Raw genomic sequence first — 18,870 nt, 5'->3', positions numbered from 1 at the left:
AACTACTCAACTTTAAGCAAAACACATTTTATTTTTGCACTAGAGTTAAAATACAGACAAAACAAAAATCAAAGAATTGGCTTACCCGTACCTTTATTGCAACACTTAACAAAATTGTGTGTATATATACACATATATTCTATATATTCACATACATATACTACTAACTAACTGTTCCAATATACTAACATCCCATAAACACACCTTTGGCAAAGTCAAATTCAGTAAAATCAATTGTCTCATATGCAATTCTGGTAGCAAGAGAAATAAAGCCTAGCTGTTGAACTGTCAGTCAGTACTAATGTTCCAGAGAAAGGAAACAGAGCTTCCACATCCAGCTTCAAGACCCCAGCAACTGCTGAAAGCAAAACTAAAAATCCTATTTCTGTGGGAATGTGACCCCACACATTTAGGCTGTTTCTATTCCAACTTTTAAAACAAACTCAAGGCCTCACTAGCTGTTTATTGACTTTGAGCATACAGCTCAGAACCTGTCTCAACCTTTCTTCATTAAAAAAAGGACAAAGTACACCTCTTAAAGTCAAAGCATCATCACATAGTGAACAACTCAAGACGTATTATTAGTTAACTGAAAGGATGGGAGATAATTTAAGGACCATTGCAGGATTGTCTTCCTGCTGGCCATTGATCAATGTTCCTGTTCTGCTGGGAGCAGTCAGATATTCAGCTGGGCAGCTGAATGATCCAATCGTGGCATTAAAACCAAAGTGAGATAAGAACATAGGAGGAATAGGGCAGCTAGCCCCTGAGCTTGTTTGCCTATACTAGATCAGGGCTAATCATCTTGCTCAATGCCATTTTCCCAAACTATTCCCATACTCATTAATATAAATCTTGAGTATTCCTAAAAGAAAGTCACCTTTTGGTAAAGTTTTTTTTTACCTTTCACTCCTTAGCACAGTTCACAAGAATATAAATTCATGAGGAAAAACCAGCACTTATACAGCACGACAAGAGAGTTGGTTAGCAAAATAGACTTTGATTGGTAGAGGGGTTGTCATAAAGAATGCACCCATTAGTGCTAACTGACAGCTAACAGCCAGACTTTATTTATACGTTAAACCAGGCAGGTTGACTCAGATTGGTTTGGGCATTTCCCTGAGAAATGAACCAGTAATTAGCTGTCTCCTATTGAAACAGGTGCAATGATGAACAGTTTCTTTATGTCTACAAATAACTGGGTCCTATGTAACAATATATGCAGCTTTTTACTACACACAAGTATATGACACTGCAAGCCTGACTAACAAATCTGAATTGATTATCAGTTTAATTCCTTGCACATTCAGGATTATCCAACAAATGTTGTCCAATTGCAGAGTCATGTCGAACAGCAGGCATGTTGTGAGGTTTGCAAGTGCAGGCTGATTGGGTATGATCAGGATCTGGTTGTTGTGAACAGCTGAACGGATGTGCTACTTGACACTAGTGGTCAACAGCCTACATACCAGGTATCCTGGGGCAACTGTCTGTGTGGAGTTTGCACGTTCTCCCCGTGTCTGCGTGGGTTTCCTCCGGGTGCTCTGGTTTCCTCCCACAGTCCAAAGATGTGCAGGTCAGGTGAATTGGCCATGCTAAATTGCCCGTAGTGTTAGGTAAGGGGTAGATATAGGGGTATGGGTGGGTTGCGCTTCGGCGGGGTGGTGTGGACTTGTTGGGCCGAAGGGCCTGTTTCCACACTGTAAGTAATCTAATCTAATCATGCTGCCAATAAAATTCATACAACATATTACTCATTCGGATCCTTCTGGATCTGTCTGGAAATTCAACCCTTTACAAAACCAGGGAAAGTAAAACTTTAAACTCTGAAATGATATGGACCAGCAATGTAAAAAAATTCCACCACCAAACATATATTACAAAAATCAACAATTGGAAATACAAATAAGCAAACATCAGATCATATTCAATTCATGATCACGAACCTTTGCCAGCAGTTTTAATCTGAGGGAAGAAAATAACCACATGTAAAACTTTTTAAAATGTCTTGCTTGAGGCTCATTATCTCGATAGTCTTCCTTGTGTTCTACTCTCACTGCAGAAGTTAAATAATGTATTTACATGCATATTATCAATGCCTTTCAGCATTTTAACATCTGTGACTGTGACTTTCCCAAACTTCTGTATTGACAGTAAGTTTTCATAAATTCTGTGCACCTTTTCTCATAAATTAAAAGTTTCAGCATTCCTGTCATCACTTTTTCAACCCTTTCAAAAATCCAAACAGGGGAGCAAATACTTCTCTTGATAACTCTAGTAGCACTTAAATAGTTTTCAGCATGAATACTGAAGATAGTTTGATTCAAAATAGCTGCCTCAAATTAAATGGATTAGTCATAAATATAGTGATTAGGGCCAAGATGTAATGTTAGGTGGGCAATGGGAGGGTGATGGCAAGTGAATCCATTTCCTTCCCATTATTGATAGAGTGAAGCCCCAGCATTCATTTATACATAAGCTGCAAATCCTTTATTAAACAAACAAATTAGGAGCAAAAGTAGACCACTCAGTCCTTCAAGCCTCATCTGTATTCAGTATGATCATGGCTGTTCTGATTACTTTAAATACTGAACTACTCCTGGCAACCATTTACCCACTTGCTTGTCAAGAATCTACCAACCATCTATGATACAATTGAACTGAATTAGAAACAATCCTAGTTCAAAATCAAAACTGGTATTGTTGAATTTAAGGAGATGCTTTATTCTGATGCATCAACAAACTAATAGAGAAGTGAACATTGCATAAGTGCTTTGAAAGAAGGACACTGCAGCCTTTACCAGATATCTCACAATAATGTAGCTGGAGCAGTGGCAAGTTCAGGCAGGCAGATGGCTTAAGGGTTGCAACGGTCACAGAATTGACATTGGATATAATGCAAATGTGCTAGCTATGAGGTAATATCAAATCGAGCAGCTTGCTGGTCCGCATTGAGGCTATAACTTTGGTCTGCCTTCTGCTTTAAGAAGCTTTAAGAAGGTAATTTATTATATTCATTGCACCTCACATCAACAAATCATTTATTTTGTTCCTGGGTTTGCCATGATCCTGGAACTCCAGGGATGTTCTTCCAGCAGTACAAATGCAAGAACTGCTAGCATTTAATTGCTCTCGAAATGTGGGACTGCCTCCCCTGGGATCTTAATTCCAGCTGAAGGCCTGTTGATGGCCTCACCAGAGTCTGACTGGGGTGTGCTTTGGTCGAACATCCAGAAGTAGCAGCATGTCTCTATCATAGCCTCTCCAGTCAGCTGCAAGATCTCTGCTGCCATAACAGATCCTGCCCATTGATTGGTTGAAGTGGTGTTTTAGTGCTATTTTGCTACTAACTTCATCACAAGGCAAAAGAAAGGCCTTTAGGTTGGACAGTTTAAGTACTCAAAAGACTAATCTGATACGCTGAAGCTTTATGATTTTCTTCACAACATGCAAAATTATAAACATTTACACATTTTTTGCACACATTATTGTATATTGCTTGGAGGTTGAAAGATCTAGGTTGGAACACTTAATAAATGTAAAGTGGTTGAAAACACACTTATGAAATTTCATCACTATAATTTGAAAGCTATGTCCCAAGTACAGTGAAGACAGTTGTCTCATAATGATTGGGCTTTTAGTGTATGCAATTTAGCTACAACCAACATCTACTTCCAACATCTCTAATGATAAGGAAGTTAGCATTAAGGCACTTTACCTGAATGCTCGTAGCATTCATAACAAAGCCGATGAACTAATGGCACAGATAATAGTGAATGATTATGATGTAGTAGGCATCACAGAGACTTGGTTACAGGGGGGTCAGGACTGGCAGTTAAACCTCCATGGTTTTTCAACTTATCGAAAAGACAGAGAGGTGGGCAGAGGGGGTGGGGTTGCCTTGTTAGTTAAGAACAAAATTAAATCTATGGTATTGAATGACATAGCGTCGGATGATGTGGAGTCTGTGTGGGTGGAATTGAGGAACCACAAAGGCAAAAAAAACATAATTGGAGTTGTGTATAGACCTCCTAACAGTGGTCAGGACCAGGGACGCAACATGTACCGGGAAATAGAGAAGGCATGTTAGAAAGGCAAGGTTACATTGATCATGGGAGACTTCAATATGCAGGTGGACTGGGTAAATAATGTTGCTAGTGGATCTAAAGAAAGGGAATTCATGGAATGCTTACAGGATGGCTTTTTGGAACAGCTTGTCATGGAGCCCACAAGAGAGCAGGCTATTCTGGACCTAGTGCTTTGCAATGAACCAGACTCTATAAAAGATCTTAAAGTAAGGGAACCCTTAGGAAGTAGCGATCATAATATGGTAGAGTTCAGTCTGGTGTTTGAAAGGGAGAAGGCAAAATCGGATGTAATGGTGTTACAGTTGAATAAAGGTAATTATGAGGGCATGAGAGAGGAACTGACTAAAATAGACTGGAAGCAGAGGCTAACCGGGAAGACAGTAGAGCAAAAATGGCAGGAGTTTGTAGGTTAATTAAGGACACTGTACAGAGGTTCATTCCCAAGAAAAGAAAGATTAACCGGGGAGGGATTAGACAACCTTGGCTGACAAAGGAAGTCAGGAAATGTATTAAAGAAAAAGAGAGATCCTATAAAGTGGCTAAGAACAGTGGGAAATCAGAAGATTGGGAAGGATACAAAAGCAAACAGAGGATAACAAAGAGTGTAATAAGAAATGAGAGGATCAAGTATGAAGGTAGGCTAGCCAGTAATATTAGAAATAATAGTAAATGTTTCTTTTAGTACATAAGAAACAAACGACAGGCAAAAGTAGACAATGGGCCACTTCAAACTGATGCAGGAAGCCTAGTGATGGGAGATAAGGAAATAGCAGGAGAACTTAACAAGTACTTTACGTCAGTTTTCACAGTGGAAGACATGAGTAATATCCCAAAAATTAAAGGGTGTCACGGGGCTGAGTTGAGTATGGTTGCCATTACGAAAGAGATAGTGCTAGAAAAGTTAAAAAGTCTTAAAATTGATAAATCTCCTGGCCCCGATGGGATACACCCTAGAGTTCTGAGAGAGGTGGCTGAGGAAATAGCAGAGGCATTGGTTGAGATCTTTCAAGAGTCACTGGAGTCAGGAAAGGTCCCGGATGATTGGAAGATGGCTGTTGTAACCCCTTGTTCAAGAAAGGATCAAGGCAAAAGATGGAAAATTATAGGCCAATCAGCTTAACCTCGGTTGTTGGTAAAATTCTAGAATCCATCATTAAGGATAAGGTTTCTAAATTCTTGGAAGAGCAGAGTCTGATTAGAACAAGTCAACATGGATTTAGTAAAGGGAGGTCATGCCTGACAAACCTGTTGGAATTTTTTGAAGAGGTAACAAGTAGGTTAGACCAGGGAAACCCAGTGGATGTGGTCTATCTAGACTTTCAAAAGGCCTTTGATAAGGTGCCACACGGGAGGCTGCTGAGCAAGGTGAGGGCCCATGGTGTTCGAGGTGAGCTGCTGGGATGGATTGAGGATTGGCTGTCTAACAGAAGGCAGAGAGTTGGGATAAAAGGTTCTTTTTCAGAATGGCAGCCGGTGATGAGCGGTGTCCCGCAGGGTTCGGTGCTGGGGCCACAGCTGTTCGCATTATATATTAATGATTTGGATGAAGGAACCGGGGGCATTCTAGCGAAGTTTGCCGATGATACGAAGTTAGGTGGACAGACAGGTAGTACTGAGGAAGTGGGGAGGCTACAGAAGGATCTAGACAGGTTGGGAGAGTGGTCCAGGAAATGGCTGATGGAATTTAACGTGAGCAAGTGCGAGGTCTTGCACTTTGGCAAAAAGAATAAAAGCATGGACTACTTTCTAAATGGTGAGAAAATTAATAAAGCCAAAGCACAAAGGGATCTGGGAGTGCTAGTCAAGGATTCTCTAAAGGTAAACATGCAGGTTGAGTCCGTGATTAAGAAAGCGAATGCAATGTTGTCTCTTATCTCAAGAGGGTTGGAATATAAAAGCAGAGATGTACTACTAAGACTTTATAAAGCTCTGGTTAGGCCCCATTTGGAGTACTGTGTCCAGTTTTGGTCCCCACACCTCAGGAAGGACATACTGGCACTGGAACGTGTCCAGCGGAGATTCACACGGATGATCCCTGGAATGACAGGTCTAGCATATGAGGAACGGCTGAGGATACTGGGATTGTATTCGTTGGAGTTTCGAAGATTAAGGGGAGACTTAATAGAGACGTACAAAATAATACATGGCTTGGAAAAGGTGGATGCTAGGAAATTGTTTCCGTTAGACGAGGAGACTAGGACCCGTGGACACAGCCTTAGAATTAGAGGGGGTCATTTCAGAACAGAAATGCGGAGACATTTCTTCAGCCAGAGAGTGGTGGGCCTGTGGAATTCATTGCCACGGAGTGCAGTGGAAGCCGGGACGCTAAATGTCTTCAAGGCCGAGATTGATAGATTTTGTTGTCTAGAGGAATTAAGGGCTACGGGGAGAACGCTGGTAAGTGGAGCTGAAATGCGCATCAGCCATGATTGAATGGCAGAGTGGACTCGATGGGCCGAATGGCCTTACTTCCACTCCTATGTCTTATGGTCTTATGGTCTTATAACCAAAAGCACGGGGCCATGTTCAAAAGGTGTTATGACAAACTACTGACCCTCTTGTGAACTTTAAATTTTGTATGCAATCTTACTGACGTGAACAGAAAACAAACTCCATCATACCAGTATAAATTATCCATCTGGGAATGGGACTGTATCCAGGAGTACAGGCATATCTGTATAGAATTCCTTTATTACAGAATACAGTCCTACTGGCAATGTAATTCAAACCCACTGGTTGCAGGTCACACTATACAGATATCAGTCCCAGAGAACGTCCGCAACATAACCAAAGCAAACATCATTTCATTTGGAATTGGTACCTGATCAGGTATACCCTAGAACTCTGTGGGAAGCTAGGGAAATGATTGCTGGGCCTTTTACCGAGTCACAGGTGAAGTGCTGGAAGACTGGAGGTTGGCTAACTTGGTGCTACTGTTTAAGAAAAGTGGTAGGGACAAGCTAGGGAATTATAGGCCAGTGAGCCTGACGTCGGTGGTAGGCAAGTGGTTGGAGGGAATCCTGAGGGACAGGACGTACATATATTTGGAAAGGCAAGGACTGATTATGGATAGTCAACATGGTTATGTGCGTGGGAAATTATGTCTCATTAAGTTGATTGAGTTTTTTGAACAAGAAATAGAGAGGATTGATGAGGACAGTGATAGATGTGATTTATATGGACTTCAGTAAGGCATTCAACAAGGTTCGCCATGGAGTATTGAGTACAGGAGTTGGGAGCTGAAAATGTGTTGCTGTAAAAGCGCAGCAGGTCAGGCAGCATCCAAGGAACAGGAGAATCGACGTTTCGGGCATAAGCCCTTCTTCAGGAATGAGGAAAGTGTGTCCAGCAGGCTAAGATAAAAGGTAGGGAGGAGGGACTTGGGGGAGGGGCATTGGGAATGCGATAGGTGGAGGGAGGTCAAGGTGAGGGTGATAGGCCGGAGTGGGGTGGGGCGGAGAGGTCAGGAAGAAGATTGCAGGTTAGGAAGGCAGTGCTGAGTTCGAGGGATTTGACTTAGACAAGGTGGGGGGAGGGGAAATGAGGAAACTGGAGAAATCTGAGTTCATCCCTTGTGGTTGGAGGGTTCCCAGGCGGATGATGAGGCGCTCTTCCTCCAACCGTCATGTTGCCATGGTCTGGCGATGGAGGAGTCCAAGGACCTGCATGTCCTTGGTGGAGTGGGAGGGGGAGTTGAAGTGTTGGGCTACGGGGTGGTTGGGTTGGTTGGTCCGGGTGTCCCAGAGGTGTTCTCTGAAACGTTCCGCAAGTAGGCGGCCTGTCTCCCCAATATAGAGGAGGCCACATCGGGTGCAGCGGATGCAATAGATGATGTGTGTGGAGGTGCAGGTGAATTTGTGGCAGATATGGAAGTGTTCCTTGGGGCTTTGGAGGGAAGTAAGGGGGGAGGTGTGGGCGCAAGTTTTGCATTTCTTGCGGTTGCAGGGGAAGATGCCGGGAGTGGAGGTTGGGTTGGTGGGGGGTGTGGACCTGACGATGGAGTTACGGAGGGAGTGGTCTTTTCGGAACGCTGATAGGGGAGGAGAGGGAAATATGTCACTGGTGATGGGGTCCGTTTGGAGGTGGCAGAAATGACGGCGGATGATACGCTGGACATGGAGGTTGGTGGGGTGGTAGGTGAGGACCAGTGGGGTTCTGTCCTGGTGGCGGTTGGAGGGGCAGGGCTCAAGGGCGGAGGAGCGGGAAGTGGAAGAGATGCGGTGGAGGGCATCGTCGACTATGTCTGGGGGGAAATTGCGGTCCTTGAAGAAGGAGGCCATCTGGGTGGTACAGTTTTGGAACTGGTCCTCCTGGGAGCAGACGCGGCGGAGACGAAGGAATTGGGAATATGGGATGGCATTTTTACAGGGGGCAGGGTGGGAGGAGGTGTAGTCTAGGTAGGTGTGGGAGTCGGTCGGTTTATAGTAAATGTCCGTGTCGATTCGGTCACCCGAGATAGAAATGGAAAGGTCTAGGAAGGGGAGGGAGGAGTCTGAGATGGTCCAGGTGAATTTGAGGTCGGGGTGGAATGTGTTGGTTAAGTGGATGAACTGTTCAACCTCCTCGTGGGAGCACAAGGCAGCGCCGATACAGTCATCAATGGAGCAGAGGAAAAGGTGGGGGGTGGGGCCAGTGTAGCTGTGGAAGATGGACTATTCCACATATGCTACGAAGAGGCAGGCATAGCTGGGGCCCATGCGGGTGCCCATGGCTACTCCTTTAGTTTGGAGGAAGTGAGAGGATTGGAAAGAGAAGTTGTTCAGGGTGAGGACCAGTTCAGTCAGTCGAAGGAGGGTGTCGGTGGAAGGATACTGGTTGGTACGGGGGAAAGGAAGAAGCGGAGGGCTTTAAGTCCTTCATGATGGGGGATGGAGATGTACAGGGACTGGATGCCCATGGTGAAGATAAGGCGTTGGGGACCGGGGAAGCGAAAATCATGGAGGAGGTGGAGGGCGTGGGTGGTGCAACCGCAAGAAATGCAAAACTTGCGCCCACACCTCCCCCCTTACTTCCCTCCAACGCCCCAAGGTACACTTCCACATCCGCCACAAATTCACCTGCACCTCCACACACATCATCTATTGCATCCGCTGCACCCGATGTGGCCTCCTCTATGTTGGGGAGACAGGCCGCCTACTTGCGGAACGTTTCAGAGAACACCTCTGGGACACCCGGACCAACCAACCCAACCACCCCGTGGCTCAACACTTCAACTCCCCCTCCCACTCCACCAAGGACATGCAGGTCCTTGGACTCCTCCATCGCCAGACCATGGCAACATGACGGTTGGAGGAAGAGCGCCTCATCTTCCACCTGGGAACCCTCCAACCACAAGGGATGAACTCAGATTTCTCCAGTTTCCTCATTTCCCCTCCCCCCACCTTGTCTCAGTCAAATCCCTCGAACTCAGCACTGCCTTCCTAACCTGCAATCTTCTTCCTGACCTCTCCGCCCCACCCCACTCCGGCCTATCACCCTCACCTTGACCTCCCTCCACCTATCACATTCCCAATGCCCCTCCCCCAAGTCCCTCCTCCCTACCTTTTATCTTAGCCTGCTGGACACACTTTCCTCATTCCTGAAGAAGGGCTTATGCCCGAAACGTCGATTCTCCTGTTCCTTGGATGCTGCCTGACCTGCTGCGCTTTTCCAGCAACACATTTTCAGCTCTGATCTCCAGCATCTGCAGTCCTCACTTTCTCCTCCTACAGGAGTTGGGAGGTCATGTTGCGACTGTACAGGACATTGGTTAGGCCACGGTTGGAATATTGTGTGCAATTCTGGTCTCCTTCCTATCGGAAAGATGTTGTGAAACCTGAATGGGTTCAGAAAAGATTTACAAGGATTTTGGCAGGGTTGGAGGATTTGAGCTATAGGGAGAGGCTGATCAGACTGGGACTGTTTTCCCTGGAGTGTTCGAGGCTGAGGGGTGACCTTATAGAGGTTTACAAAATTATGAGGGGCATGGATAGGGTAAATAGGCAAAGTCTTTTCCCTGGGGTGTAGGAGTCCAGAACTAGAGGGCATAGGTTTAGGGTGAGAGTGGAAAGATATAAAAGATTCCTAAGGGCCATTTCTTTCACACAGAGTGGTGCATGCATGGAATGAGCTGCCAGAGGAAGTGCTGGAGGCTGGTACAATTGCAACATTTAAGAGGCATTTGGATGTGTATATGAATAGGAGGGCTTTGGAAGGATATAGGCCGGGTGCTGGCAGGTGGGTCTAGATTGGGTTGGGATATCTGGTCGGCATGGATGGATTGGACTGAAGGGTCTGTTTCCATGCTGTACATCTCTATGACTCTAATACCGTCAAAATTGGCCTTTCTCCAATTTAGAAGTTTAACTTTTAGATCTGGTCTATCCTTTTCCATCACTACTTTAAAACTAATAGAATTATAGTCGCTGACCCCAAAGTGCTCTCCCACAGACCCCTCAGTCACCTGCCGTGCCTTTTTTCCCCAAGAGGAGGTCAAGTTTTGCATCTTTTCTCGTAGGTATATCCACAAAAAGAATCAGAAAATTTTCTTGTACACACTTAACAAATTCTTCTCCATCTAAACCGTTAACACTATGGCAGTCCAAGTCTATGTTTGAAAAGTTAAAATCCCCTACCGTAACCATAAAGTGTCCTCAGCAGGACAATATTGAAGTCAATAGTATCTGCTTGTACAAGAAAAGTTTGTATGCAATTTTTAAAATAAGTCTTCTGGGCTGTGGGTGTCACTAGCTCAGCCAGCATTTGCTGCTCATCCATAATTGCTCTCAGGGCACTTAAGGGTTAACCAGGTTTCTGAGAGTTTGGAGTCATATATGGGTCCGAGTCCAATGACATGACCACTACACCACCACCTCTCCTCAAATACTATGAAATAAACACGAAGGAGATGCTGCCGGAAAAACCCCAGCTTCAAAGAACAGTAAAACATCAGTAAAAGCTCAGCCATCACTATTTCTTGGCAGCTAGATAACTTCTTGCTGATCAGAAACATTTTCTTGTTGCAATTGTAAAACATTCATACTATCAGTCAGACTGGTAACTAGATTATTCTGCTTGTCAAAAATACTCTATTATGACAACAATTATTGAGATAGGGAAGCCTCTGAGGCGGTGGCCAGAAAGAAAAACTATTCTGTCATCTTCAAGGTAAAAGGCAGCATAGATACATGCAGAGCCACCTGTATCCCTCAAGGCTGCCTTGTAGATAGACTCTTCAAAGATTTGAAAACGAGAACACTTCAAACAGATTTCAGTCAACACAGCAATCAAATACATAGGCAAGGTACAGATCTATAAGATGCTGCAAAATCACCTATGTTACAGATATTGTCATATGGCATTGGCCAAGTTTTTGATGATTCCATATTTAAATGACAACATAGCATTAATATTGCAAAATTTCCAACCTGAATCAACAGGAAAGTTTTTTTTTTCAAGAGAAAGTTCTAACAAGTATGTACTTAAAACCCTTTAACTTTTTTTGCCTTCCAAAAAAGTTTCCCACTCATATCTCCTCCTTAGGTTCTGGCATCTACATTAGACCCAGACTGAGACAGTGAGAAACCAACCTTCACAGACCAAAAGGAAACCATCAATAACTGACTCCCACACAGTAGGAGCAACCGGCCAGTATACAACCCCTGCTTATTGATCAATGGAAAGGTAGAAAATAAGGAAGATCAACCCATCCTCTTGGGGGTAGCTCCTTGCCAAATGTACCAAGAAGGTCAACAACATTTAAAACATGCAAAAGTAGACTAAATCCTACTGTTCCCAAGGTACTGTTGTGCTACATGTTAAAGGAATTCCATTAATTCTCAAGTTCTGAGTTCTGAGGAAAGGTCACTTGATTTCTTTTATTAACTCTGATTTCTCTCCACAGATACTGCCAGACCTGCTGAGCTTTCCTACTAATTAAAGGCTTGCCACATCAATTCTCAAAGAAAGCTTCAACATAATTTGATTTCTTCAAATCTGTCTTTAAATTTTAAATACCAAATATTGCCATGAATTTCTATCTTGCAAACAAGATATTTTTGATATCTCTCAAAATTTTAACAAATTGTTGTCATGACAGCACAATATATCAGCAATAAGGTGAAGAAAATGTATAGGGTTTCTTCAATTCCATGTGATCTGACAAACAAAGTAAGGAAGAGAATGTTTGGAAATTGTAACCCTGATAGAGAAGGCATATTTTTGTGCTAATTGTAGCATAGAAACTTTAGTGACACTGACAATAATAGCTGGAGGCAGGGAAGCTTAATGTTTACTTGCCTCGTATACCTGTCTTACTGGGTATTAAGCAATATAGAAGAGTATGAACTTGAGTTCAAGTCCTGAAAATTAACAGGAAATACCTGGAGGCAATGAAGATAAAAGGGAAGGCTCATTACAAACATGACTTAAATGTATAGCTTGAAAACATGATTGACAGATCAGAACTCCTATTTCAGGGTGTTACTAAGGGGACAGTAGACAGTGCACTCTCTAATACAGAACTTAGCAACTGCCCTTCAGTTCCTGAAGTTCCATTGTTGCAGAAACAGACACTTCAACAGAATGGAAGCTTTTTTGCTTGTAGGCATTTAGCTGGATAGCGTGCCACCAATGTAGCAATCTAAAGATGCCAATTTAATTAAAACAGTTTTAAGTGCATTGCCTTTATCAGTTAATGAGAGCTTTCCGTCGTAAATGGGTATGTTTAGCTACACAAATCTAAAAGATGTAAAGTACCTTTTGACATACTGTATGATCAGATATGGGCCAAAGGGAATTTAATAGTTAAACTAGAAAGACAATCAGCATACTGAATACTTTAACCGAAATCATAAAGACTACAAAAGAAGTGCTAAGTAGGTTGAGAACTTCATCACAGGAAAGAGAGAGAAAAAAAATCAGAGACACAAGTGACAGAGCTCACTGTAGGAGCTAATCGCAGAGTAGAATTCTCAGAGTGTCTACAAGAAGCATCATATCTTCCAAGCATTGAGAATAGGAATTCTGAAGGGACGGGGTGGGGGACATTGAATGTCCTATTCAGTACAAGATTGATAAAATAGAAGGAGAGATGGATCATATAATATAGAATAACTCTCATTCTTTAATAGAGACTTCTATAAAGATATCAAGATCTTAGTCAAAAGTCCATTTTGATCAACATCAGACCTATTAAGATGTTGCACTGAACTCTTCTTAGATGTGACTTCCACCACACACTAAAATTACACACTAAACTAAACACACATTTTATCAGGCTTCACTTGAATTGCAATTGTGTTTGGTATTTTATTGCTGACAATATTAAAATAATGAATTCAACTTGCATCCTTAATTCATTTTCTAATATGCCAGTGAGATTTTCATGATGACATTTATCAATAATATAATTTGATTTCATGATGATTTCATTGCTTAGAACATATTCAGCACCAAACTGAACATGGAATGAAGTTTTACGTTGGGAACAATGCCATACATCCAGACAAACTGATTTTTTAAAAAGATCAATTAAAATAACCATGGTCTCACCACCAGACTTAGAACCACATTAGTATACGATTGGGAATGAATTTCCAGGTGACCCCATAAAGTTTCATGACATGAGGTCAAGCATGGACAATGAGCACCCTCCAACAACCCTGGCCTCAGGAGATGAACAAATTTGGAAGCATCACTACTGACCAAGTTGGCCAAGTCCTAAGGACATTGCTGCTAGAGTTTGCAGCAGATCAGGGAACTAACAAGAGTGAAAAATCTACTCAATTTCATCCTCACCAGTCTTCTTGTTGCAGGTGTATTTGTTCATGATAGAATTGGTAGGAGTAACTCCAGAGTCCTTGTGGAGGTGAGGTCCTACCTTCACATTGAGGATATGCTCCTTTGGATTGCATGGCAGTACCAATATGGTGAATAGGTAGATTTCAAACAGATCTAGCAACTCAAAACTGGGCATCTGTAAGGCACTGTGGGCTATCATCAGCAGCAAGATTGTACTCAACCACAGCTGATACTCTCATGGCCTGTGATACCCTCCAAACTTCCATCATCATGAAGCCAAGGGATCAAATATGGTTTAACGAAGAGTGCAGGAGGATCAGCACCAGGCATGTCTAAAAACAAAGTGTCAAGCTGTTGGAGCTACAACACTAGACTATTTGCATGTCAAGCAGCAGAGGCAACATATAATAGACAAAGCTAAGTGATCCCACAGCCAACAGATCAAAGCTAAGCACAGAAGTAAAAAAGTATTTGGATGAACACTTGAAATGTCATGACATTCAAGGCTATGGGCCTAGTGCAGAAAAATGTCACTAGTGTCGGTAGTAGTGTATTTTTGGCAGTATAGACTCGATAATTGACGAGTCTCTTCTGTACTATATTATTCCATCATTTTATGTCCTGCCACTTCCGTTTGTGAACTGTGCTAGACAAATGACTCACTGGAGGAGGAGATTTCATAAATATGCATGTGCTCAACAATGGGGGATCTGGCACATCAATGCAAAAGAAATGGCTTAACCATTTGTAAGCAATTTCAGTCAGTGATCAATCCATTTCTGTCTCCTCCTCAGATCCCTAGCCAAACTGCCTACTTCTGCTCCTATTTCATATGTTTGTAAGTCAGAATTGTGATGGAATACTCTTCAAGTCCCTGGAGTGCAGCTCTAACAGCACTGAAGAAGCTCAACACCAGAACAAAATAGCCTCTTATTTGGGTCCTATCTAACAATGTCATCATACTGTTCCTCCACCAGTGCACAGTGGAGCAGTGTGTATGATCGACATGCTGTACTGCAATAATTCACCATGGTTCTTCAGACAGCACCCATGATCCCTACCATTTAGAAGGACAAGAACAGTAGCCATCCATCAGTACTGCTGAATCCCACCAAATCCCAAAACTCCCTCTCTAAAAGCATTCTGGGTGTGCTCACACCACAGGCTGCAATAGTTCAAGGATGAAACTTATCACCACTTTCTCAGCAACGAGGGACGCGTAATAGATGATAGCTGAGCCAGTCCACATCCAGTAAACAGATTTTAAAAAGTAATGCCAAGAAAACGATCAGCATTTGGCATCATTTTTCCTTCGAACTGACAAGAACTTCTGGAGTCTGGTGATGTGCAGTTAAATTCAGAAATCCAGAAAGATCTCCAGAGGATACAAGGAAATTCTCCATACTGCAATCAGTTGGGAATCTATATACTGAAGAAAACTTACACTCTTCATCTATTTGTAAAAACCCTTAAAACTTTGCATGCTGTTGAATGAGGTTTAAAAAGTTCATAATCACTCTTGAACACACTTGCTCTGAATAAGTACTTTTATCTTTGCTGAATGTCAAATTTTTGCCAAAATGTAAGAAATTCCACATTTTAAAAAAAAGTGATATTTTATTTTCTAACTTAATTCCATATGCACATCCCACTTATCAGCAAACAATTAATTCAGAAGAAGAGTTATATCAGACTTAAAATCTGAACTCTGTTTCTCCCTCCACAGATGCTGCCAAACGTATGGAGTTTCTCTAGTAATTTCCATTTTTATTAATGACAGCACTCCTGTTTTAGACCTGAAAAAACCTCTTTCTTCAGTCTTACAACCTAGAACATAGAACATAAAACATGACATCGCAGTATAGGCCCTTCGGCCCTCAATGGTGCACCGCCCTGTGAAACCAATCTGAAGCCCATCTAACCTACACTATTCCATTCTTGTCTATGTGCCTATCCAATGACCATTTAAATGCCCGTAAAGTTGGCGAGTCTATAACTGTTGCAGGCAGTGCACTCCACACCTCGACTACTCTGAGTAAAGAAACTACCTCTGACATCTGTCCTATATCTATCACCCCTCAATTTGAAGCTATGTCCCCTCGTGCTAGCCATCACCATTCGAGGAAAAAGGCTCTCACTATCCAACCAATCTATCCCTCTGATTATCTTATATATTTCAATTAAGTCACCTCTCAACCTTCTTCTCTCTAATGAAAACAGTCTCAAGTCCCTCAACCTTTCCTCGTAAGACCTTCCCTCCATACCAAGCAACATCCTAGTAAATCTCCTCTGAACCCTTTCCAAAGCTTCCACATCCTTCCTGTAATGCTGTGACCAGAACTGTACACAATATTCCAAGTGCAGCCTCACCAGAGTTTTGTACAGCTGCAGCATGACCTCATGGTTCCAAAACTCGATCCCTTTACTAATGCAGTAAAAGCGATCACATCGTATGCCTTCTTAACAGCCCCATCAACCTGGGTGGCAACTTTGAGGGATCTACGTACATGGACACCGAGATCTCTCTGCTCATCTACACTACCAAGAATCCTATCATTCACCCAGTATTCTACATTCCTGTTACTCCTTCCAAAGTAAATCACCTCACACTTTTCTGCATCAAACACTATTTGCCTCCTCTCAGTCCAGCTCTGCAGCTTATCTATGTCCATCTGTAACCTACAACATCCTTCAGCACTATCTACAACTGTAGCAACCTTAGTGTCATCCACAAATTTATTAATTCATCCTTCTACACCCTCATCCAGGTCGCTTATAAAAATGACAAACAGCAGTGGACCAAAACAAATCCTTGCGGTACACCATTCATAACGGAATTCCAGGATGAACATTTCCCATCAACCACCACTCTGTCTTCTTTCAGCGAGCCAATTTCAGATCTAAACCACTAAATTGCCCTCAACCCCATGCCTCCGTATTTTGTGCAGTAGCCTACCATGGGGAACCTTATCAAACGCTTTACTGAAGTCCATATAAACCACGTCACCGGCTTTACCCTCATCCACCTGCTTGGTCACCTTTTCAAAGAACTCAGTAAGGTTTGTGAGGCACAACCTACCCTTCACAAAACCGTGTTGACTATCCCTAATCAACTTATTCCTTTTGAGATGATTATAAATCCTATTTCTTGTAACCCTTTCCAACACTTTACCCAAAACCAAAGTAAGGCTCACTGGTCTATAATTATCAGGGTTGTCTCTACTCCCCTTCTTGAACAAGGGAATAACATTTGCTATCCTCCAGTCTTCTGGTACTATTCCTGTAGACATTGACGACAAAGATCAAAGCCAAAGGCTTGGCAGTCTCCTCCCTGGCTTCCCAGAGAATCCTAGGATCAATCCATTTTCACACTTCCCAGAATTTCTAACACCTCCTCCTTGTGAACCTCTATCCCATCTAGTCTGTTTCTCAGTATTCTCCTCGACAACATTGTCTTTTTCCAGTGTGAATACTGATGAAAAATATTCATTTATTGCTTCCCCTACCTCCTCTGACTCCACGTACAACTTGCCACTACAGACTTTGATTGCCCTAATCTTACTCTATTCATTCTTTTATCCCTTATATACCTATAGAAAGCTTTAGGGTTTTCCCTGATCCTATTCCCCAACAATTTCTCATGTCTGAGGTCATCTAAACCTGAACTGCTGGTGCTTTAACTTGAAGCATGTCCTCCTCTCCCCATCAATCCTGTGCTCACTGATGTACACCAGCTTCCAGTTTGACAGCATCTTAAGTTTAAAATTCTTGCCTTGGTTTCAAATCCTTCCATGTCCTCACTTTTTCCTATATCCATATTCTGCCCTAATCACACAGGCTTCTGAAATACCCACATTCTTTAATTCCATTGTGCTAATCTGATCAGAATTAGGGACCATGCTTTTAGCTGCTTGGGCCTTAAGGTGAAGTTTCCTCTTGGGCCTCATGAACTCACTTTTCTCCTCTCAGAAACATCTTAAAATCTTTCATTTTGACCGAGCTTTAGGTCATCTGGCTTAATATGTCCATACATGGCTCACTGTCACACTGTTATAAGATGCTATTGTGAGGCACCTTGGAACAATTCCTTGCATTAAACGCGCTATATAAATTGCCAATGTTATTGCCATGACAAAAGAACCTGATGTTGTGAAATTAGAACACCATGTCTCAGAGATTGCCAGATCTTTGCTGTCAGCCTTTGAAATCAGTGGTGAGAAATATTCCACTGTTAACTGCAATATCTAGCCTAAGGTTTTAGAAAATGGAATTCAGTACACTTTTGACATTGGAGCACTCTGGAATGCTGCTGCAACAACACTGTGTGCAGTGGCAGGTACATAATTTACAGGCTAGACCAGGTGTACCTCAGGTCTAGTTGCTTTCTTAGCACTAAGTCAACCTCAGAACTATCGTATCTGCCTGCGACAACACAGCAAATGCACTGCACGTGCAGCAGCCAGATGGCTATATCTCAAAATAGAAGAGTATTAGCCCCCTAATAACTCAAGTGGAAGCTGTTGTCAGTCAGGGGTGCCAGTATTCTGAGTCAAGGGCAATGTCCATTATCAATCCAGGGTCTCGGTATGGTCAGCTGTCCTGGGACAGTCAGACTCAAGTGATCCATCTCATTGCAGTGTGGGGTTTGGCCCAGTCAATCCCACTGATCTGGTACAAACGGTCAAGGGATTTGGGATCATGAGATGGAGAATATGACAGAGTGGTCAGAGATCTGGTAAGTCATCAGTTGGGGCTGCCCACTCAAGACAGTCAGGGGGCTGGGGTCATGGTCAGTCCTGTGGTTTAGCAAAATTAATGCCAGGGGTGGGTATTGGAGGTAAATGTTGGGGGGGGGGGGGTGAGAGGATTAAATGCTGGGGATTTAGGAAGCAGAGGGAACAAGGATGGTGAAGGAGGCATTGTTGCACAAGTCGAAGAGCTGATAGTGAATGAGAGGGGGCTGGCAATAAGTGTATATCACCAGAGTTGCCTCAACATGAGC

The 18,870-nt window shown here is 42.9% G+C and overlaps 1 protein-coding gene across 5 annotated transcripts in view; it reads right to left on the bottom strand.

The window, feature by feature from the left end:
- Positions 1–18,870, bottom strand: part of wdpcp (WD repeat containing planar cell polarity effector) — a 143,061-nt gene that overhangs the window by 24,122 nt on the left and 100,069 nt on the right. The gene's annotated exons all lie outside the window — the stretch shown is intronic.

The sequence above is a fragment of the Chiloscyllium punctatum genome, chromosome 11 (assembly GCF_047496795.1).
Source record: "Chiloscyllium punctatum isolate Juve2018m chromosome 11, sChiPun1.3, whole genome shotgun sequence".
NCBI lineage: Eukaryota > Metazoa > Chordata > Chondrichthyes > Orectolobiformes > Hemiscylliidae > Chiloscyllium > Chiloscyllium punctatum.
This window is presented reverse-complemented; position numbering and strand designations above follow the sequence as displayed.